We start from the raw sequence: 24,005 nt of genomic DNA, 5'->3' as shown, positions 1-24,005 counted from the left end.
TTTTTGTTTTCCATTCCTTTCTTAATACCTAACATTCTATTTGCTTTCTTAGCTGCAGCAGCACACTGAGCAGTAGGTTTCAACGTATCATCAACGATGACACCTAGATCCCTTTCTTGGTCTGTGACTCCTAACTTGGAACCTTGCATGACGTAGCTATAATTCGGGTTCCTCTTACCCACATGCATCACTTTGCACTTGTCAACATTGAACTTCATCTGCCACTTGGACGCCCAATCCCCCAGTCTCGCGAGGTCCTCCTGTAATCTTTCACACTCCTCTTGCGACTTGACGACCCTGAATAACTTTGTGTCATTTGCAAATTTAATTACCTCACTAGTTACTCCCATCTCTAGGTCATTTATAAATATGTTAAAAAGCAGCGGTCCCAGCACAGACCCCACTAACTACCCTTCTCCATTGAGAATACTGGCCATTCAATCCTACTCTCTGCTTCCTATCTTTCAACCAGCTCTTAATCCATAGTAATACCCTACCTCCGATCCCATGACTCTCCAATTTCCTCTGGAGTCTTTCACGAGGTACTTTGTCAAATGCCTTCTGGAAATCCAGATACATAATATCAACCGGCTCCCCTTTATCCACATGTTTGTTCACCCCTTCAAAGAAATGTAGTAGATTGGTGAATCAAGATTTCCCTTCACTAAATCCATGTTGACTTTGTCTCATTAATCCATGCTTTTGAATATGCTCTGTAATTTTGTTCTTAATAATAGTCTCTACCATTTTGCCCGGCACCAACGTCAGACTCACCGGTCTATAATTTCCCGGATCCCCTCTGGAACCTTTTTTTAAAATTGGCGTTACATTGGCCACCCTCCAATCTTCCAGTGCCACGCTTAATTTTAAAGTTCATTTTTCAATTCTATCAGTACTCTGGGATGAATACTATCCGGTCCAGGAGATTTGCTACTCTTCAATTTCTCAAATTGCCCCATTACATCCTCCAGGTTTATAGAGATTTCATTCAGTTTCTCCAACTCATCAGCTTTGAATACCATTTTGGCACTGGTATTTCTCCCAAATCTTCCGCGGTAAAGACCGAAGCAAAGAATTCATGTAATCTCTTCGCTATGGCTTTGTCTTCCCTGATTGCCCCTTTTACCCCTTGGTCATCTAACAGTCCAACTGATTCTTTTGCCTGCTTCTTGCTTTTAATATACCTAAAAAAAATTGTACTATATGTTTTTGCCTCCAATGCAAAATGTGCCCCCTCACCTCGGGCCCTGGACCCCCCTCCTGCCGGTCTGGCTATGCCCCTGCCCTAGAGGATCTGGATTTGAGCTTTCTACCTAAGAGCCTAAATTTGGCTTCCAGAACCTCTCTCCCACATTTTCCTATGTCATTGGTACCTACATGTACCAAGACAGCCTGCTCCTCCCCAGCACTATCTAAAATCCTATCTAGGTGACGCGTGAGGTAAGCCACCTTTGCACCAGGTAGGCAAGTCACCAGGTGATCCTCATGTCCACCAGCCACCCAGCTTTCTATATGCCTAATGATCACCAACTACAACAGCTGTGCTAACCTTTCCCTCCTGGGCAGCATTTGGAGACATATCCTCGGTGCAAGAGGATAGTACATCCCCTGGTGGGCAGGACCTGGCTAAAGGAGTACTTCCTACTTCACCAGGGTGATGCTCTCCTTCTAGGAGCGCTCCCTCCTCCAAGGTAGCACAGGGGCTACCAGACTGGAGGTGGGACTTCTCTAAAACATCCCTGTAGGTCTCCTCTGTGTACCTCTCTGTCTCCCTCAGCTCCACCAAGTCTGCTGCTCTAGCCTCAAGAGAACAGACACATTCTCTGAGAGCTAGGAGCTCTTTGCATCAGACACACACATATGACATCTCACCAACTGGGAGATAATCATACATGTGACACTCAATGCAAAAGACTGGATAGCACCCCTCTCGCTTCTGGACTGCTGACTCCATCTTAGTGTTTTTGATTTTTTCAATAATTTAAAACTTGCTACAGTATTAAGGATATTAGCCTAATATAAAAGTGTCTTTTAGTTTATATAGTATATTGTATGATTTATTTAGTGTTTCCTTCTTAGATGGTAATGAAATGTATTTAAAACTCTGTAAGAGCACTCCTTGCTTGTTACCCTAATTACAATAACTATGAATGAAGAGTTGTCCTAGGGGTGGTGTCAGACCTGTGAGTTCTTGTACCAAGTAGAGCACTGCCGAGCCCGGTACTCGGACCAGGTTCTGCTTGGTGGCCGGACAACCCCAGGTTTCACCTGCGCTAACCGCCGTTCCCCAGAGGTTGAGCCCCTAGGTGCGGGCAGCCTGCAGGGCTTACGAGATGGAGCAGGAAGTGGGGTGATGAATGTGACGGCCAGACAGGCAGCAGGCAAGAGAGTGATCCAGGTACAGGCAGAGTCAGTAGGTAGGCAGCAGGTCAAGAAAGTAATCCAGGTACAGGCAGAGTCAGGAGGCAGGCAGCAGACACAAGAGTAATCCAGGTACAGGCAAGGTCAGTAGGCAGGCAGCAGACACGAGAATAATCCAGGTACAGGCAGAGTCAGTAGGCAGGCAGCAGACACGAGAATAATCCAGGTACAGGCAGAGTCAGTAGGCAGGCAGCAGACATGAGAATAATCCAGGTACAGGCAGAGTCAGTAGCCAGGCAGCAGACACAAGAGTAATCCAGGTACAGGCAGAGTCAGTAACAAAGAACAAAGTAGAGGAGAAGCACACTACTGAGCAAGTAACACCTACCAAAGAAGAAGCCGAATCAAGGAGTCTAGGGAGAGCTCAGCTGATAAAGTGCTGGCGTCTGACATCAGCAGGGAGAAGGGGCACAGCTGTAGGACAAGAGCAGGGGAAGGAGGAACCGGAAGACCAATAGGAGAGAAGCAAGGGAAGCCAGGCAGAGGAAGAGCAGAGCCAGGTGCATGGAAGGAAACCAATCATGGAGCCTGCAGCCAGAGAAGAACTACACACACATGGCTCAGGGCTGTGCCAGTTAAGTGTCCGTGTCGATAGGACCCTGCACAGCCCGAGGACGCCACTTGCGTTGAGGTAGGGGACATGACAGGTGGGCGGGAAGACTAAACTAGATCCTGCAGTGCCTGCTAGAGTCTATCTGTTAATGCTGTGGTACAAAGTTTTTAAAACTAAGTGGAAAAGACTATGGAGATAAATTGATAAAATTTGCTTTTTATATTTTTATTTTGCCTATCACTAACCTACAATTCCTCCTTTAAACCACAATCTTTAAGTTCCCAAAGCAAAATAATGTTCACTTACCGGAGAAATGTCCTCTTCTCTTGGAACTTCTCAGAAAGTTGTTGGTGTAGTACTGCCAGCCCAAGCAGTAAAAGTCTTGGCCTTTGCTGATGACGTTTCTCACTCGTACTCAGCTGAATACATCCATTCCTCAGTTGTTAGTGGCGATAGATGAATTCAGTTTTTTCTCTGGGTTTTCCTTGAATTTACAGAAATCAATGGCATTACCAATACAACCTGAGATCAGAGAGGGGTGGGAAGGTTTTTTCCCTTCCAGTGGGCACAAGATGCGGTTAAGTATTTGGGTGTCCTTATCCCCGCTGACCTATCTCGACTTTACCCTGACAATCTGGGGCCCCTAAGGCTATGAGCGACTGAAATTTTACAGGGGTGGCAGGCACTGCCGATAACTTACTAGGACGGATAGCACTTTTTCCAAAATGGATTTATATATTTCAATTGTTACCTCTTATGTTCCACTATAGAGATGAGAGATGGCTGTGAAAGAAGCTAAACATATTTTTGTGGCAGGGGAAGTGAGCCCGTGTGACGATATCTAGGGTAATGTGATTCTCCTCTCTCCCCTGCCCCCCCTCCAGCCACCCAGCGATTCTCCTCTCTCCCCTGCCCCCCCTCCAGCCACCCAGTGATTCTCCTCTCCCCTGCCCCCCCCTCCAGCCACCCAGTGATTCTCCTCTCTCCCCTGTCCCCCCTCCAGCCACCCAGCAATTCTCCTCTCTCCCCTGATTACCTCCTTCGAAGCGGCCGCGTTATTGAAAGCCCTGCCTGTCTCTAGCCTTCCCTTCGAGTTCATTCCCTCGCGGAAAGAGGAAATGACGTTAGAAGGCGGGACTCTGAGGGTGGCTGGAGGGGGGACAGGGGAGAGAGGAGAATCGCTGGGTGGCTGGAGGGGGGACAGGGGAGAGAGGAGAATCGCTGGGTGGCTCGGGAGAGACCTGTGAAGTGACGCATGCGCACAACAGCTGTGCTGTTCTGCGCATGCGTGGCACGTCAGTCACAGCTTGTTTATATAGTAGGATGTTAATTCTTTGCCTTCTACTTCACTGATCCTGGAATCATGGGAAAGTTTCTATGCAATGCTGGGACTAGATGCTCAGTCGAGAGCCACTTACGAGACTCAATTAAGCAATATGATTACTCTATGGTGACCCAACACTGGAATCAGGAGCTGAGATTGAATCTGAAACCGGAACAAATGGATACTTGTTTAATGTCCACGTACCACATGACGGAGAATGCTAACTGATGGGAGTTACAACATAAATTTATTTTTCGGCTGCACATATCCCCACACAGAGCCTTTCGGGCTACATTGTGAGATAATGATGCCTGTCCAAAGTGCGCCCATGGAGATGCTAATTTGGACCACATGTTTCGGCGCTGCCCTTTGGTGAGTTCCTTCAGGGTAGATTTGAGCAAACACGTCTCACACATTTGGACTATTACTTGGCAACCCACCCCAGGACAATTATTTGACAATTTCAAGATTCAGGGCTCAATGGCCTCGGGTCTCAAGCTTTCCTAAAGAGAACCATCTTGATGGCAAAGAGGGTGATTTTGCAGCTGTGGCTGAATCCGGAATCACCAACTGTGTCACATTGGCGATCGTCTAGGATACATTTCTGCTCTCTAGAGAAAAGGGGAGTCACGGACTTAGCCTCCAGGAGAGGTGACAAGTTTTGCAAGACATGGTCTCCCTTTTGGGATTCTCTCACTCCAGTCACACAAAGTAGGATCTTGAACTGTTGAGAGGATGGGAAAGGGGGGATGGAGGGTGATTGGGTTGAGGGAGTGGGAGTTCATTTATTAATCATAATAGGCACTGTATATATAACTTGGATATCTGAACAGGTTTTGTTATTGTATTTTGAGCATTACAGTTACAATTTGTACATTTTACATCGGTGCCAATAAACAAGAGTTATAAAAAAAAAATTACATAAGAAAAAGGGGGGGGGGGGGGGGGGGGTAAGTTCTACTTCTTTCAGTATGAAAGAGATTAAGCTGGGAACTCCAGTATCTGTGAGTGTTCAGAAGTGATGTTATCTTCCTAAGTCAGATGTAACCAAAAGGTACTGTCTGTGGATTTTCAGAAATTTCAGGATTGCCTCCCAGATCCTGCAACTCTGAAAAAAAGGGCCCATTCACAGGATAGGCAGAAACTCTTCACAGTTTCACTCGAGTACAGTATCTATACGAAATAAAGATTCCTTCTGGCATTCTGAAGCAAGAGACTGAGTCAGACTTACTAGGCATTTCATTCACAGGAAAAACATGAAATGCTTATGTTCCAGCAGGCCGCAGGGATGAGCGACTGTGCGTGCATATGTAAGGGTGACTGAGTTCCTGGTGTGCATATGAAATGTCATCTTTCCAACTACTAGTAAAAATATTTATACTGTGCTCCATTTATTACACCGTGCTGTACAAATATATAGCACCTCTTTGTGAGAAAAAAAATCAAACAAGTAGGCAATAAATGATTTACATCAGAGTTAATAGACCTAAAGTGTAATTGTAAGGTTTTGGAGAGAATATGGAGAAGAGATAAAAACAGTTTAAATGGGTCAAATTGGAGGAGTGCTATGACTGTATATAAGAAAGCTATAGCTAATGCAAAATGGAAACATTTTACAAATATAATAGCTAGAGATATTATTCATACTGATAAGCTATTTCAAATAGTCAACTTTTTAACAACCAAGATGCATATATCTGAGACTTGCGGAGATATATTACCTACTTCAGCTCAATACTTTAAGACAAAGATTAAATCGCTTTATGAATCTACAATTACAAAATAGTTACATGGACAATTTTTACCCTAATACAGTGGCGTTCCTAGGGGGAGGCGGTGGGTGCGGTCCGCCCCGGGTGCACGCTGCTGGGGGGGGTGCAGTGCGCCTGTCTGCTCCGCTCGTTCTGTGCTCCTTCTGCCCCGGAACAGGTTACTTCCTGTTCCAGGGCAGAGGGAGCATGGAACGAGCGAAGCAGACAGGCGCGCGGCACCCCCCCCCCCCCAGCAGGTAAAACTGCACCCGGGGGGGAGGTGGGTCCTTTCGCGGGGGGGGGGGGGAGGTGGCCTTTTGTCAGGGATGGGGGGGTCGCGCTGCACCGGGGGGTGGCCTTTTGCCGGGGGGTGAGGGCGCTGCACCCGGGAGGGGGCGCATCGGTGATCCGCCCTGGGTGTCAGCCACCCTAGGAACGCCACTGCCCTAATTCAATGTCTTCTGATAGAGTCACATCCAGGATAGTTGGGTTAAGGCAGTTTCAGTCTGAAATACAAGTCCCAGAAGGCATTGCAAGCAAGGAGCCAGGGGATAAGATGAAGAACCCGGACTGGACTCCTAGCTGCAATAGGGGAAGACATGGGTGTAAGCTGGCAGGACATGTAGATTGGCTGCCACTCGGGGGAAAGAGAGATAGGAAACCCTGTGTGCAGGAGCTCATGATTAGTCTAATGCTTAACTCAGCTGGTATGGATGTGGGGGAAGCTAATGAGAGGAGAATGATTGGTTGTGGTAGGAGAAGCCAGAGATTGATTAGGCAGGTGGGAAGGAGTCTCGAGAGAGAAGCAGTTGCAGGCTGAAAACCCTTGGGTAAGAGAGGTCCCTAAAGTATTGAATCTACCAGTGAAGCAGATGCAGGGTGGAATCCCTTGGGTATGAGAAGTCCCTAAAGTATGGAACCCATTATGAAGGTAAAGAGAGTAAAAGGTAGAAACTTCTGCTTTGTGATTTAACTGTGAGGATGAACTGAATGAACTGCTTCTATTTGGAATTGAACTACTGTTTATTGTGCACTGGATAAAGAGCCCAGACTGGAGCTGACTGTGAGCCTGTATTGAATCCTGGTATGTGCTGATAGCCTACTGCTTAACGGGGACTATGTGCCACACACTTTCAGGTGGCTTATATGTGCTTAAGATTGAAGGTGAATGCTGCTGTTGGAACTGTGTATCAGGTCTACTAGAAACCTGCGTGGAATAAAGTCCTTAAGATTGAAGTTGCTGGTGGACATTTATTTCTTGACTGTACCGGGAGCCCGTGGCTGGAGGAGATTGTTATATCCTTGGCTGCACCTAGAGGTACCTGGTTACAGTCTGAAGAGGGTTGTTTAGTAAACTGTTATTGCAGTAAGTTTCATAAGGTAACCATGGATGAGCTAGATACCATGTGTGTAAAATCTGCTAAATCTCACTGCTATTTGGACAGTTGTCCAACATATATGATGAATTCCATACCTACAGTGTTTAAGAAATCTTTACTTTATTGGATTGAGGCACATTTTGATACTGAAAAATCTTTCTAAGATTATCCTTACATCTATTGTAAAAAATGTGGCAGCTTCAAAGGGTGACAGCCAATTATAGGCTGGTGGCATCTATTGCCTATTTTGTAAAGATAATGGAGACCTTGGTAACAAAACAGTTGCCATCTCACTTGGATAGGTTTAATTTGTTGTATCACAATCAGGTTTTTGTGCTGATCAGAGTGCTGAGACCCTTTTAATTTCATCGTTAGATTATATGAGGAAATACCTATGTAAAAAGTCAAGATGTCCTTATTATGCAATAGGATACTGTCTTGTCCACAAGGAGGGTGAGCCCTTAGGTCCCGCAAGGCCCAAAAGGACCTCAAAGGACAGCCGTGCAACCCCAAGTCTTCACCCACGGCGACCGCCGTTCACCAAGGGTTGAGCCCCCAGCTGCAGGCGGTCAATGGGACTTCAGGAACCGCGGGGTTACCGGACTGGCCTGGGCTGGAACCGGGAGAGAGGCGGGCAGGTGGAAAGAAGAGTCCAAAGACTGGCAGCAGATCAGGACCGGCAGCAAAAGCGTAGTCGGGGTCAGGCAAGAGGTCAAGGCCGGTGGCTAGTAGAGAAGACAGAGTCAGGCTGGAGGTCGAGGCAGGCAGCTAGGCAGAGAAACCAGGAAACAGTCCAAATTCCAAAATCCGCAAAACCAGGAAGACAACCAAACACAGGAACCACGGAGATAGGCTTCGGGAACAGAACCTGAAGCAAAGTGCTAGCTCAGTTCCCTTCTTTAAATACAGTATCACATCAGCCGCCCCGCCCCCGTAGGAGCAGCCCACCAATCCGGCCCTGGGTATCGGCAGAGCCCCTCTGATTGGCTCTGTCCGATTTCCCAGGCGGGACCACCAACTTGGCCTCCCAATCCGGTGCCTCAGAGGCGGAGCTCCGGGCCCTCCTGCCCAGGAGGGAGGAAGACGCCGACCATCACGTTCTGGCGCCACCTCCTTTGGCGGCGCGAACATCGCCTCCACAACCGGCGACCGAGAGACCGGCGGCCGCAGTCGCCGGTCTCCGGTCCCGGCCGGAACCGCCATCACTGCGGCGGAGCCCGACTCCACGCCGAGGCCTACGGGCCGCTACCCCTCGCCGCGGAGGACGCTGGCTCCCGCCCCCCGTGGCGGAAGAGCAGGTAGGGGCGCGGGATGCAACAGTATCCCCCCCGGATGCCCCCCTCCTCCCGGGGCCAGGTTTAAGAGGATAACGCTCATGGAAAGCCCTTACCAACTCTGGAGCATGTACGTTGGTAGCTGGTTCCCAGGAATTGTCTTCGGGACCGAAATGCTTCCAAGATAGCAGGTAGTGTAGCTTCCCCCGCCGCCTCTTGGAGTCGATGATTTCTTCAACCTCATACTCGGGATCGGGGTCAGCCTCCGGAACGACAGTTTCTTTATTCTGTAGATGCCATTTGGATCCCCGGAAACTCTTCAACAGAGAAACATGGAAGGCATTATGAACCCGTAGAGTACTAGGTAGCCGCAGGCGGTATGTCACCGCTCCGATCCGAGACTGGATCGTAAACGGCCCGATGTACCGTGGTCCCAACCTCCGAGAGGGTACCCGGAGCCTTAGGTATTTAGTACTTAGCCATACCTTTTGCCCCGGCTGAAACACCGGGGCGGGACACCGGTGTCGGTCAGCAAACGACTTGTACTTGGCGGCCACTCTTTGTAGTTGTTCACGGGCCATATTCCAGACCTCCTGCAGGTCAGCCAGGGTTTGAGTGACCATGGGCGTAGAGGAGTCAGAGGGAATGGGCGAAGGAAGCCAAGGATGTTGTCCATACACCATGAAAAAGGGAGATTGCCCAGAGGCAAAATGGTCACTGTGGTTATAGGCAAACTCGGCCCACGGAAGAAGGGATGCCCAGTTGTCTTGCCGCTTATTGACAAAGGCCCGCAAGAACCCTTTCAATGTTTGGTTAATCCGTTCGACCATACCATTGGTCTGAGGATGATAGGCCGAGGAGAAATGGGTCACAACCCCCAGAGCGGAACACAGGGCCCTCCAGAATCGTGAAGTGAATTGGGTTCCACGGTCACTGATAATCCTGACAGATAGCCCATGGAGCCGGAAAATATGCTGGATGAACTGCTGGGCTAACAATGCCGCCGACGGAAGTCCTGGCAGGGGAACAAAATGTGCCATACGGGAAAACCGATCTACCACAACCCAAATCACGGTGTGTCTCTGGGAGCGGGGAAGGTCCATGATGAAATCCATAGACAATTCCTCCCAGGGAGCTGCAGGGATGGGCAACGGTTGCAGGTCTCCCCAAGGGCGCCCTACCACAGACTTAGTCTGGGCACAGGTAGGGCAGGTCATGACAAACTGAAGGATATCTTGCCTCATGTGAGGCCACTGGTACTGTCGAGAAATCAGACGAAGGGTCTTTTGGAACCCAAAATGTCCGGCCCATACGGAGGAATGTCCCCAATGCATTACTTTTCCCCGGTCCTGGGGAGGCACAAGCTTTCTCACCGGGGCGACCCTTCCTGGGGCCGCACTGAGGCAGACTGGATGCAGCATAGGATGAAGCTCTTCAATCTCCTCTGGAGCTTCGAAAGCTCTGGAGAGGGAGTCCGCAGGGGTATTCTGGGCAGCAGACCGGAATACAAGCTGGAAGTGGAACCTGGCGAAAAACAATGAGCAACGGGCTTGCCGGGGATTCAGTCTTTGGGCCTCCTGTAGATACAAGAGATTCTTGTGGTCCGTAATCACCGTAAACCGGTGCTCTGCCCCCTCCAGCAAATGTCTCCACACTTGCAGAGCTAACTTCAAGGCTAGTAGTTCTCTGTCTCCCACAGTATAGTTGCGTTCCGCTGGGGAGAACTTACGGGAGAAGAAGAAGCAAGGTTGGCGCCGGCCCTTGGCGTTAACTTGAGAGAGGACTGCCCCGGCGCCCAAAGCAGAAGCGTCCACCTCTACCACAAATGGTTTGTCAGGATCCGGAGCCTGAAGGATAGAAGCAGATTCAAAGGCTTTCTTCAATTGACTGAATGCTGCTTGCGCCTCGGCTGGCCAGTTTCGGACATCAGCATGCTTCTTGGTGAGCGCTGTCAAAGGAGCTGTCAACTGCGAATAGTAAGGAATAAATTGACGGTAGTAATTCGCAAACCCCAGGAACCGTTGTAGAGCCTTCAGTCCCTGAGGTTGAGGCCACTCCCGGATAGCGCGGAGTTTATCTGGATCCATCTGCAAACCCCCTGGTAACAGAATATGTCCCAGAAACGGCAGAGACTGCTGATGAAAAGAACATTTGCTGAGCTTGGCAAACAAGCGGAATTGTCGTAAGCGCTGAAGCACAGTTCGGACATGGGTCACATGCTCCATGGGATCTTTGGAGAAGATCAAGATGTCATCCAAGTAAACAATTACCGTAGTATACAACAGGTCCTTGAGAGCGAAGTTAATAAACCTTTGGAACACTGCGGGAGCGTTACACAAGCCGAAGGGCATCACCCGATACTCGAAATGTCCCTCATGAGTATTAAATGCAGTTTTCCATTCGTCCCCCTGCCGGATACGGACCAAGTTGTAGGCCCCACGGAGATCCAACTTGGTGAAGATCTGGGCCCCCTGCAACCGATCAAACAGCTCTGGGATAAGGGGCAGAGGATATCGATCCTTCACGGCAGTGGCGTAGCCAGAAGTCAATTTTTGGGTGGGCCAACAGGTTGGATGGGTGGGCACTAGACAGTGGTGTGCTGGTAAATGTTTAACAACAGGCTCTCTCCCCGGTCCACCTCTGCACCCCCCCCCCCCCCCCCCGTCCACCTCCCCTCAAAATTGCAGAGCTGGCTATAGCCGGGGAGAGAGCCTGGGGGGGGGGGGGGGGGGGGGCGGGGCAATGCATTACTGTCTCCAGGAAAAAAAAAATTAAATGATCCCAGGTTCCAATTCAATTCATGTTTAATGTGGGATAAAATGCCATAAATAAGTAAATAAATATAAACTTTTAATGTTGAGCACCTGATTCTCAAAGTGGACATATTCCAAACACTATAATGAAAATAAAATGATTTTTTTCTACCTTTGTTGTCTGGTGACTGTTTTTCTGATCATGCTGGCCCAGTATCCGATTCTGCTGCTATCTGTCCTCTTAACTCCGTTTCCAGGGCTTCCTTTCCATTTATTTCTTTACTTTCCTCCTTTCTTCTTCATTTCTTGCTCTATATCCATAAGTAAAAGCTGGGTCCTCTGCAGACTTGACTGTCTAGTGGATCCAGCTTCTGCCTATTTTCTTCATCCATGTGCAGTTCTTCTCCTCTCTTCCTTTTCCCTCATCTCATCTCCTACCTCATTCTTCCATCCCCTCCATCCATGTCCAGCATTTCTTCTCTCTCCCTTCCCTCTCTTCCATCCATGTCCAGCAACCCTCCTCTCCCCTTCTTCCACCATGTCCAGCAACTCTCCTCTCCCCTTCCCTCCATCCAGCAACCCTCCTCTCCCATGCCCTCTCCTCTCCCCTTCTTCCACCATGTCCAGCAACCCTCCTCTCCCCTTCCCTCCATCCAGCAACCCTCCTCTCCCCTGCCCTCTCCTCTCCCCTTCTTCCACCATGTGCAGCAACCCTCCTCTCCCCTTTTTCCACCATGTGCAGCAACCCTCCTCTCCCCTTCTTCCACCATGTCCAGCAACCCTCCTCTCCCCTGCCCTCTCCTCTCCCCTTCTTCCACCATGTCCAGCAACCCTCCTCTCCCCTTCTTCCACCATGTCAGCAACCCTCCTCTCCCCTGCCCTCTCCTCTCCCCTTCTTCCACCATGTGCAGCAACCCTCCTCTCCCCTTCTTCCATGTCCAGCAACCCTCCTCTCCCCTTCCCTCCATCCAGCAACCCTCCTCTCCCCTTCTTCCACCATGTCCAGCAACCCTCCTCTTCCCTCCATCCAGCAACCCTCCTCTCCCCTTCTTCCACCATGTCCAGCAACCCTCCTCTCCCCTTCTTTCATGTCCAGCAACCCTCCTCTCCCCTTCCCTCCATCCAGCAACCCTCCTCTCCCCTTCTTCCACCATATCCAGCAACCCTCCTCTTCCCTCCATCCAGCAACCCTCCTCTCCCCTTCTTCCACCATGTGCAGCAACCCTCCTCTCCCGTCTGCCCTGTTTCCTTCCTGCGACCCCCCCGTACCTTTAAATATTATAGTTTTGCTGGAGTCGCGGGCAGCCTGCATTGAAGACATCGGCAGGCTTACGCCGGTTCCAGCAGCCTTCCCTTCCCTCGTTGCAAGTCGGATGATGGCTCCGCCCTCTTCTGACGTATTTCCTGTTTCTATGAGGGCGGAGCCATCATCCGACTTGCAACGAGGGAAGGGAAGGCTGCTGGAACTGGCGTAAGCCTGCCGATGTCTTCAATGCCGGCTGCCCGCGACTCCAGCAAAACTGTAATATTTAAAGGTACGGCGGCGGCGGGGCAGTGGCGGGCTGGGGAGGCAGATGCGGAATCGGAGCTCAGCCTGCTCCCTCTGCTCCGCTGCCTCCACTGCTGTGTGGGCCTGAACCAAAACTGGGTGGGCCTGGGCCCACCCAGGCCAACCCGTGGCTACGCCCCTGCTTCACGGTGATGGCATTTAGGCCCCGGTAGTCAATACAGGGCCTCAAGGAGCCATCTTTCTTGGTCACAAAAAAGAATCCCACCCCGGCAGGGGACGTAGAGGGACGGATGAACCCTTTCTGGAGATTCTCCCGGATATAGGCTTGCATTACCTTAGATTCCTCCCGGGACAGTGTGTAGAGACGGCCCCGAGGTGGCATTGTGTCAGCCATCAACTTAATGGCACAATCAAAGGACCGATGTGGCGGTAGCACATCCGCTTCCACGGGACTAAATACATCCGCAAACTCCCGGTATTCCTCTGGCAGAGTAGCTTGACAGGCTGGCACAGTTCTAGGGGTAGCTACTAACGCGGGACAGCTGGATTCCCGGCTCTTCAAACAGGCCTCAATGCAGGCGTCACCCCAGGCCTGAATCTTCCCTAAAGTCCAGTCTATAACGGGGGTATGGCGCCGTAACCAGGGCAGGCCCAGCACCACAGGATGAATGGTGCGGGGTAAGATCAGAAATTGAGCCTCCTCACGGTGATCCTCCCCCACCTGAAGCCCCAAAACGGGGGTTACCTCTGTGATAGGCTGGGGTAATGCAGTACCCTGGATGGATGTTACTTGCAGCGCAGGTCGATAGGGCAGTGTGGGCCATTCCATCTGCTGCAGGAGTTCCTGGCAAATGAAATTCCCCCCAGCCCCGGAGTCCAAGAGGGCACGGGTGTGAACCATCATCTCCTGCCACCGCAAAGTTACCGGAAGTGTTATCAGATGATCAGGTAGGGGAGTAGTGTGCCCCAAGACCTCTCCCCTCAGGACGCCTTGGGAGTGGCGTTTCCCAGCCGTGCGGGGCAAGTGCGAATGAAATGACCTGCCTCGCCGCAATACAGGCAAAGACCACCCCGCAAACGTTGAGTCCTCTCCGACGGAGTCAATCGTTGGCGGCCGATTACCATAGGTTCTTCGGAGGTCTCCCTAAGATCTCGGGAGCCATGGCGGGGAGACGGTCCCTGACCAGGCCGAGGCACACCCCTGGATCCCTTCCGCCGGTCTGCTCGAGCTCTAGCCCTCTCCTGGAAACGGGTATCCACCCGGACACAGAGCGAGATCAGAGCATCCAGTTGCCCCGGGACCTCCCGGCCCGCCAGCTCATCCTTGATTCGATCCTGAAGTCCCTCCAGGAAGATTGCAGATAAGGACTCCTGATTCCAATGCAACTCGGTTGCCAAAGTCCGAAATCGAATAGCATAGTCTGCCACGGTCCCTTCGCCCTGTTGAATCCGCAGGAGTTCAGACGCGGCGGAAGACGGCCTTCCTGGGAGGTCAAACACCATGCGGAAGCGGCGTTGGAACTCCGCATAATTGTCCAAGAGCGGATCCTGTTGTTCACATAACGGGGACGCCCATGCCAGGGCCCGTCCCGTAAGCAAGGAAATAACATAGGCCACTTTTATCTGGTCTGATGCAAAAGCTTCTGGTTGCATCTTGAAGTATAAGTTGCACTGGTTGAGGAAACCCCGGCAGCTTCCGGGAACGCCATCAAATCGTGCAGGCTCAGGGAACCGAGGTCCCGGGAAGGACCCTCCCGGACGGGGAGCCGCTGCGGCACCCTGGACCGCAGCGGCCTGGTTCTGTACCTGGACCGAAGAGAGCTGAGAGCATACGTTCTGGAGAGCCCCCGACAGGGCATTCAACTGCTCCTGCTGCTACTGGAGAACTTTAGCCAGGTCCCGCAGGTCAGGTTGCGTAGGCGAGCTCATGGCTTCAGGTTCCTGTCTTGTCCACAAGGAGGGTGAGCCCTTAGGTCCCGCAAGGCCCAAAAGGACCTCAAAGGACAGCCGTGCAACCCCAAGTCTTCACCCGCGGAGACCGCCGTTCACCAAGGGTTGAGCCCCCAGCTGCAGGCAGTCAACGGGACTTCAGGAACCGCGGGGTTACCGGACTGGCCTGGGCTGGAACCGGGAGAGAGGCGGGCAGGTGGAAAGAAGAGTCCAAAGACTGGCAGCAGATCAGGACCGGCAGCAAAAGCGTAGTCGGGGTCAGGCAAGAGGTCAAGGCCGGCGGCTAGTAGAGAAGACAAAGTCAGGCTGGAGGTCGAGGCAGGCAGCTAGGCAGAGAAACCAGGAAACAGTCCAAATTCCAAAATCCGCAAAACCAGGAAGACAACCAAACACAGGAACCACGGAGATAGGCTTCGGGAACAGAACCTGAAGCAAAGTGCTAGCTCAGTTCCCTTCTTTAAATACAGTACCACATCAGCCGCCCCACCCCCGTAGGAGCAGCCCACCAATCCGGCCCTGGGTATCGGCAGAGCCCCTCTGATTGGCTCTGTCCGATTTCCCAGGCGGGACCACCAACTTGGCCTCCCAATCCGGCGCCTCAGAGGCGGAGCTCCGGGCCCTCCTGCCCAGGAGGGAGGAAGACGCCGACCATCGCGTTCTGGCGCCGCCTCCTTCGGTGGCGCGAACATCGCCTCCACAACCGGCGACCGAGAGACCGGCAGCCACAGTCGCCGGCCTCCGGTCCCGGCCGGAACCGCCATCACTGCGGCGGAGCCCGACTCCACGCCGAGGCCTACGGGCTGCTACCCCTCGCCGCGGAGGATGCTGGCTCCCGCCCCCCACGGCGGAAGAGCAGGTAGGGGCGCGGGACGCGACAGATACTATTAGAAATTCTTGATAAATATGGTATATCAGGTAATGTTTTGTCCTGGTTTAAAGGATTCTTAACCTATCGGTCTTACTGTTTAAGATTTCAAGGAGAAATATCTGAATGTGAGCGCACCTTAGTAAAAGACGCCCTCTATGTTGAAACCCTGTTTTTGATGTTTATTCATCCTCAGCTGCTGATCCTAGTTATTAGGGAGAGCCTTCAGCCTTAGCCTTGTAAGTCAGACATTATATAGACCAATGTTGTGCTAAACCAATACAGAAGCAGTCGAGGGAGAAGTGAAGTGTACATAGGAGACTGAACTGCTTAGGTTGCTGCCCTATTGGATGGCAGAGAGTACAGGAAGTTGTCACAACCCTCGAGTTTCTGTGCAGAAGAGGAGACTGGTCTATGTATGTATCCAATACATCCCATCCCATCCCATCCCATCCCATCTACTGTAGACCAAGAACATCACAAAACTAAAGAATAGACATCATCTACAGCATCTAGAGTTCCTGAGGATCCCTCCAATAACACAGAGGAAGAGTTACTACTACTACTTATCATTTGTATAGCGCTACTAGACGTACGCAGCACTGTACACTTGAACATGAAAGAGACAGTCCTTGCTCGAAAGAGCTTACAATCTAATCAAGACAGACAAACAGAATAAATAAGGGATAAGGGAAATACTGTGGGAATGATAAAACAGACATGGGTACTGAACAAGGGAAAAGGAGTTAAAAGCAGCCTGTAAAGGTGGACTTCTAGCCTATATTTGAAGATGGCCAGAGATGAATCATGACATACTAGCTCAGGAAGTCTATTCCAGGCATATGGTGCAGCAAGATAAAAGGAACAGAGTCTGGAGAGATTTACCTAATGAGTGGAGTTCTGGGGAGGAATGTAGGGAGAGAAGAGTGGAGAGGTACTGAGGAGCTGCAGAGTGAATGCTGCAGAGTGAATGCACTTATAAGTCAATAACAGGAGTTTGAACTGTATGCGAAAATGAATAGGGAGGCAATAAAGTGATTTGAGGAGATGGTTGATATGAGCATAACTGTTGGTTTTTGTACCTGAGGCAATGGAAGGTTAAGTGACAAGTTCACAAGGAGCTGCAGTGGGAATTGAACCCAGGATGCAGGGATCAAACCTTGCTGCACTAACCATAAGGCCACTCCTCCACTTCATGATGGTAAACCCATCTCCATCCCTCCCCCCTCCCCATGGCTCTGCAAGACAGGTGTTTTGCATTGGTGCTGTAATGACAGTGAAGACAGTGGCAGCAGCATGGTGCTCCCAGCGCTTGGTGCCCCAGATGGCTGCCATGTCACCCACCTCTTCTGACAGCCCTGCTCTTTCATAAGGATCTCAGTGGGACAGTTATACACTGAAAAATCACATACACATATACTCCAGGCAAACCCTGTGCTGTGCTACAGTGTAGGACACCCACGTGTGAGTCTTCTGTCCAGCAGAGCACACAGTGCTCAAGCACACCATGGAATTGATACAACTGAACTATTAACCCAAGCCCTGTCACTACCAGTAGGGACAATTCTATACATTGGCACCAAGATGTAAGTGCAATAATTGGAGGGGGGAGCATGCCTAGCACCAATTCTGTAACAGCTTCAGGCTGCACCTAAACTGGTATGGAATATGGATGTGCCAAAACTTATACGAGCCCACTTATGGCAGGTCAGTGGCTGATGTCAGTGGGCACAAGCTGAGAATATTCAACAAGTTGAATGTGCTGCCTAATGGCACACTCATGATGCACCCACATGCAATTACACACTAAGCAATTTTGGTACACATTTTATAGAATATCACTTAACACTTATACTGTATATGTCAATCCCAATTCTAGGTATCAATAACATGCATGAGTTTTCTAGAACAGTGCTTCCCAAGTCCAGACCTGGAGTACTCCTTGCCAGTCAGATTTTCAGGATAATGAATATGCATGAACTTGATTTGCATACACTGCCTCCATTATATGCAAATCTCTTTCATGCATATTCATTGTGGATATCCTGAAAACCTGACTGGTAAGCAGGTACTCCAGGACTGGACTTGGAAAACACTGGTGTAGAACCTATCCTCATCAACTTTATTCAAAATGATCTAAGCCAGTGGCTTCCAAACCTGATCCTGGAGGCCCCCCCAGCTAGTCAGGTTTTCAGGATACTCACAATGAATATTCATGAGAGAGATTTTGATCACACTGTCTCCACTGCATGCAAATATATGAAAAGTAGGAGTAAGGCTGCAGAAGAAAATCATTTATTGGTACTTTCAGTGTAAACATCATTACTTCAGGAGAACAAGTGAGAAATTATTTTTATGTTAGCATGGTGTGTGAGTGGTCAGTGTATTTATGTATGAGTTTATATGGTAAAATTAGCAAGGGGAGGTATAGTTGGATCTATCACTCAGAAGATTTTTGTAAGTAAATAAAGTTGTATAAGAAAACAGTATATGTAGTTACTTTGGGGGGCGAGATATGAATATTCATTGTGGATATTCTGAAAACCTGACTGGCTGGGGTGCCTCCAGGACCAGGTTTAGGAACCACAGATCTAAGCAGTTTACACAGTAAATCCAAAAGGGGGAAACAATAGACACAATAACACAGCATAGGCCGAGGGTGAATAGTTACAATACATATCCAATATTCTACAGTATGACCTTACCAGAGAAAGAAACAATAGGATACACAAAAATCACAAACCCCAAAGGGCAAAGAAGGGAAAGCTGCAAAGTACACCCCAGCTCAGATGTATCATGTTGAGGGAAAGGCTATGCATATTTTGCAGCCTAACATTAGCCACAGAATTATAGAATTGCCCTAAGTAAGCCTAAGAGGACATTTTCTTACATCCCTCGGCCAGGCAGATCACTGGGATCGTTAGGAAAGGATTTAAGAAATGGGGAATGTGAAATTGAAAATCATTCTCTGTGAAGCTAAATCTGCCTTTCGCTAATGGTTTGTTCAGACCACCTTAAGTTCCACCAAATGGGCCCTGTCCGCTTTCAAACAAAAGATGTGTTCCACTGAACAAGAGGAAAAGCCAAGTGTTTTGTACAGTGGGGGAAATAAGTATTTGATCCCTTGCTGATTTTGTAAGTTTGCCCACTGACAAAGACATGAGCAGCCCATAATTGAAGGGTAGGTTATTGGTAACAGTGAGAGATAGCACATCACAAATTAAATCCGGAAAATCACATTGTGGAAAGTATATGAATTTATTTGCATTCTGCAGAGGGAAATAAGTATTTGATCCCTCTGGCAAACAAGACCTAATACTTGGTGGCAAAACCCTTGTTGGCAAGCACAGCGGTCAGACGTCTTCTGTAGTTGATGATGAGGTTTGCACACATGTCAGGAGGAATTTTGGTCCACTCCTCTTTGCAGATCATCTCTAAATCATTAAGAGTTCTGGGCTGTCGCTTGGCAACTCGCAGCTTCAGCTCCCTCCATAAGTTTTCAATGGGATTAAGGTCTGGTGACTGGCTAGGCCACTCCATGACCCTAATGTGCTTCTTCCTGAGCCACTCCTTTGTTGCCTTGGCTGTATGTTTTGGGTCATTGTCGTGCTGGAAGACCCAGCCACGACCCATTTTTAAGGCCCTGGCGGAGGGAAGGAGGTTGTCACTCAGAATTGTACGGTACATGGCCCCATCCATTCTCCCATTGATGCGGTGAAGTAGTCCTGTGCCCTTAGCAGAGAAACACCCCCAAAACATAACATTTCCACCTCCATGCTTGACAGTGGGGACGGTGTTCTTTGGGTCATAGGCAGCATTTCTCTTCCTCCAAACACGGCGAGTTGAGTTCATGCCAAAGAGCTCAATTTTTGTCTCATCTGACCACAGCACCTTCTCCCAATCACTCTCGGCATCATCCAGGTGTTCACTGGCAAACTTCAGACGGGCCGTCACATGTGCCTTCCGGAGCAGGGGGACCTTGCGGGCACTGCAGGATTGCAATCCGTTATGTCGTAATGTGTTACCAATGGTTTTCGTGGTGACAGTGGTCCCAGCTGCCTTGAGATCATTGACAAGTTCCCCCCTTGTAGTTGTAGGCTGATTTCTAACCTTCCTCATGATCAAGGATACCCCACGAGGTGAGATTTTGCGTGGAGCCCCAGATCTTTGTCGATTGACAGTCATTTTGTACTTCTTCCATTTTCTTACTATGGCACCAACAGTTGTCTCCTTCTCGCCCAGCGTCTTACTGATGGTTTTGTAGCCCATTCCAGCCTTGTGCAGGTGTATGATCTTGTCCCTGACATCCTTAGACAGCTCCTTGCTCTTGGCCATTTTGTAGAGGTTAGAGTCTGACTGATTCACTGAGTCTGTGGACAGGTGTCTTTCATACAGGTGACCATTGCCGACAGCTGTCTGTCATGCAGGTAACGAGTTGATTTTGAGCATCTACCTGGTCTGTAGGGGCCAGATCTCTTACTGGTTGGTGGGGGATCAAATACTTATTTCCCTCTGCAGAATGCAAATAAATTCATATACTTTCCACAATGTGATTTTCCGGATTTAATTTGTGATGTGCTATCTCTCACTGTTACCAATAACCTACCCTTCAATTATGGGCTGCTCATGTCTTTGTCAGTGGGCAAACTTACAAAATCAGCAAGGGATCAAATACTTATTTCCCCCACTGTATAACCTAATTGTTAATCTGGTATTTGGCAGGCAACAAGTGCCTGGAGTGAAGAAAAGTAAGTAGTTGGGCAACAGGATACAGTGCAGTCACGTGAGAGAGAGGCATCTAGAAACATATTGACATTGATTTTCCATGGCCCTGAGGCTGGGCAGGCACCATAAAGGTGTGACACCTAAAAACAGCGAGAGGGAACCTGCTAGCAGAGGCTGTCACTGTTAGAAAATGCAGGAACAGCATTTATTAGGAATTTTTTTTAAAAACACTGTTCTTTTGTGATCAAATGAAAACAGCTTTCTGTGAGGCCAGTGTAATAAGCTGGGCCCCTTTGTCATGGGGGTCTACTCAGTTTTTGCTTGGATTTCCCTGTGCTAATAGTACTACTTGATGTAACAGGAGTTTACCATGGAAAATTCTGCACTGTTAACTGTCAAAGAACAAGATTTGGGACTTAACTGGCACCTTTTCAGTAGAAGTAGCTCAAAGTGAGTTACATTCAGGTACAGTGGGTTGTCCCTGTCCCCAGGGGGCTTACAATCTAGCTGAGACAGACAGTGAAGGGTTAAGTGATTTGATGAAGGCCTCTGCTCTAACCATTAGACTACTTTCTCAGTACAAAAGTAGAGGAGTGTGGTAGCCGTGTTAGTCCACTCTTAAGGTTATCAATAGAAATCAAACAAAATAAAACATGGAAAAGAAAATAAGATGATACCTTTTTTATTGGACATAACTTAATACATTTCAGTACAAAAGGAAATTCTTCCCAATGGGAGGTTGGGGTGGGGGGAGGGAACACCACACTATGATTTAGCATTGATTTTATTTTTTTGTTTTTTTTACTTTCCTCCTAGCACACAATCTTTATTAGACCCTGAACTGAAGGAAACATTTTAATGCTTCGCAGAAGTGACTGGTGGAGAAAAAAAAATCAAAATAAAAAGAGTGTGAGCCAGTCCCTAACCCTCTGTCTCATCTGTCAAAAAAAAACAAAAAACAGCAAAGCCGTTTTTTGTGTGGGTGATGGGTGGAGTTAGGATTCCCTCCAAGATCCTCAGCAGACAGAGGTTATACAGCCTGCCACCTGCTCTGGGACTGGGAGTTCCCTACCCAGCAAAAGTGGCAATGCTGAGCTGGAGGACAGACTAGTTTCACTTCTGCCCTGACAGGCCCTGTCTGGACAGATCTAAAGCAGGGGGCACAAGACATTACATTACACATTAATCTTGTATTCCACAAAAGCCTTCACAGTTCGACCTGGACCACAAAAGACTAAAGACTGAGATAATTTGGGAATTTACAGTTTTGAGTACAGTAAGATAAAAAAAAAAAAAATTCAGCTAGCGTATTTCTTAAAGAGAAATGTTTTCAATTGTTTTCTAAAAGTTAACTAGTCCTTAGATGACCTGATTATCGTAGGAATTGAATTCCAAACCAAAGCAGCCTTATACGATAGGCTTGAAGCTGGCTGTTTCCTAGGTTAATCATAGCCACAGAAGAAAATATCAAAACTATCTGTCCCTTATCTAATTGTCTGTTCAACAAAGAGAAAAACCCAGCCAAATGAAATAGAAGATCTCCATACAATACCCTAAATCCATAGTACATAATTTAAAATGAGACCTAGCAGCTACTGGTAATCAATAAATTTTAACAAGGTAATGAGATATATGGTGTTCCCTACTCAGAGAGAAAGTAACTCTTAACTGCAAAACAATGGGAAGATGAGCACTTCTCTACCTCCTTAAATCTGTTGTGTTGCCTGAGGACACTCCTTGGTTTGCTACCTTTTCTGCTATTCAAAGCAAACGCTTGGCATCCGAAAACACCGGCTTTCTGGGCACCTGGAGGAGAGGGATCGGGAGCTCATACTCCAGAATACTTGTAGAAAATCAGCTTGATTTTTTTTTTAATCATAGGCTGCACAATGGAATGCAACACTGAAGCCAGCCAATATTTTATCCAACACAGCATCAGCAACTACAGGTGGTGCTAGAGTTTGGTGTCTTTGAAAAATGGAGTGCTGCTGTCTGTCCCAGATGATTGTTACCATGCCACAGAAAGGACATCTGTAAATTCATGGTAAAAATCTTTACTATCTGCTTGGCTCTTGGGGATTAGCCAGGATTTTTAACATAGTGCCGCTCTGCATGTTTTTCACTTAGGCCCCGATGTTTAGATGCAAATGGGGGTGCCAGAGGCCAATAGCACCGGACTAGCACTCGCATTTGCTTGCACTGTATGCTGAGAGCTACGAGCTCGCTGACTCTCAGCACAATGAGCGTGCAAATGCATGCTAACCCAGTCTCTTCCTTCCCAATGTTCAGCGACAAGCGCACCAAACAAGGGCACTCAGTGCTAGCTTGGAGATGGCGTCCTGCCCCCACTACCTACTGCCCCTACTATCTAAATCAGGAAAAGGTGGCTGATTGGCTCCTCTGGCAATCCTGCCTACCTGTCCCCGATCAGCAACCAATCAGAGGAGAGAGGGGACAGGATGCTGGCTGACCTGATGGAAGGTTGTGATAGTCACGTGTGGGAGGACAGGGTGGCAGTGGTTGAGCTTTGCTGTGTCTCCGTCAGACTGCGGAGCAGATATAATACACTGTAGAGTTGAGAGGCTTCAGAAGCTCATCCAGGGACTATGGTAGAGGTAAAACAGCTTGGCGCCTCTTCCTTCTCCTTCCCTCCTCCCCCTCTGGCGATCTGGGCATGTGCTCAAGAACTGTGCTTGATGCACAACTCTAGAGCGAATGCGCCAAGCACCATCCTCCCCTTAGTGCTCCAAAAACTCCCTCAAGCTCAACGCTATCATCACACTTAAATTTGCATGTCATTAGCATTGAGCATGAGGGAGCTGTTCAAACATACTGATCGGAACAACACCAGAGTTTTCAGCATCTAGGCCAGTGGTTCCCAAACCTGGTCCTGGAGGCACCCGAGCCAATCAGGTTTTAGGATATCCATAATGAATATTTATGAGAGTGTAGGGTTACCATATTTGCCCTGACAAAAAAAAGAGGACACCAATAGCCACACCCATGCCCCACCCTACCATGCCCTTTCCCCACCCCACCCCCACATTAGTCACCTTGACTTGACCCCCAAAAGAAAGCTATCCTCTTCTATATATATTTCCTGTCCCCAAAAATCTTTTTCCAGCCTCCCTCCACCTTTTTTTGCAGCTCCCTCGCCCCCCTACCCTCTACCCACATTCCACATCCCTTCCCCTACCTTATCATGCCCTGGTGGTCTAGTAGCCTATTCAGGACAGGAAAGGAGCCCACTCTTTCCTGCCCGGCGATGCCACTGCCCGCTTGCTACTGGCGCCACTTCAAAATGGCTGCTGACACTTCAAGCGGTAACCTTGCAAGACTTCTGGAACTCTCACGAGGCCACCACTTGAAGTCTTGGCAGCCATTTTGAATTGGTGCCAGTAGTAAGCAGGAGACTTGTCCTCTTTTTGAGGAAACTGTGGGACATCCGATTCCAGCCTGCCCATTTGTCCGCAAACCTGGACAAACGGGCAGGCTGGAAA

The sequence above is a fragment of the Microcaecilia unicolor genome, chromosome 2, assembly GCF_901765095.1.
Source record: "Microcaecilia unicolor chromosome 2, aMicUni1.1, whole genome shotgun sequence".
Lineage (NCBI taxonomy): Eukaryota > Metazoa > Chordata > Amphibia > Gymnophiona > Siphonopidae > Microcaecilia > Microcaecilia unicolor.
Note: the sequence above shows the minus strand (reverse complement) of the source record.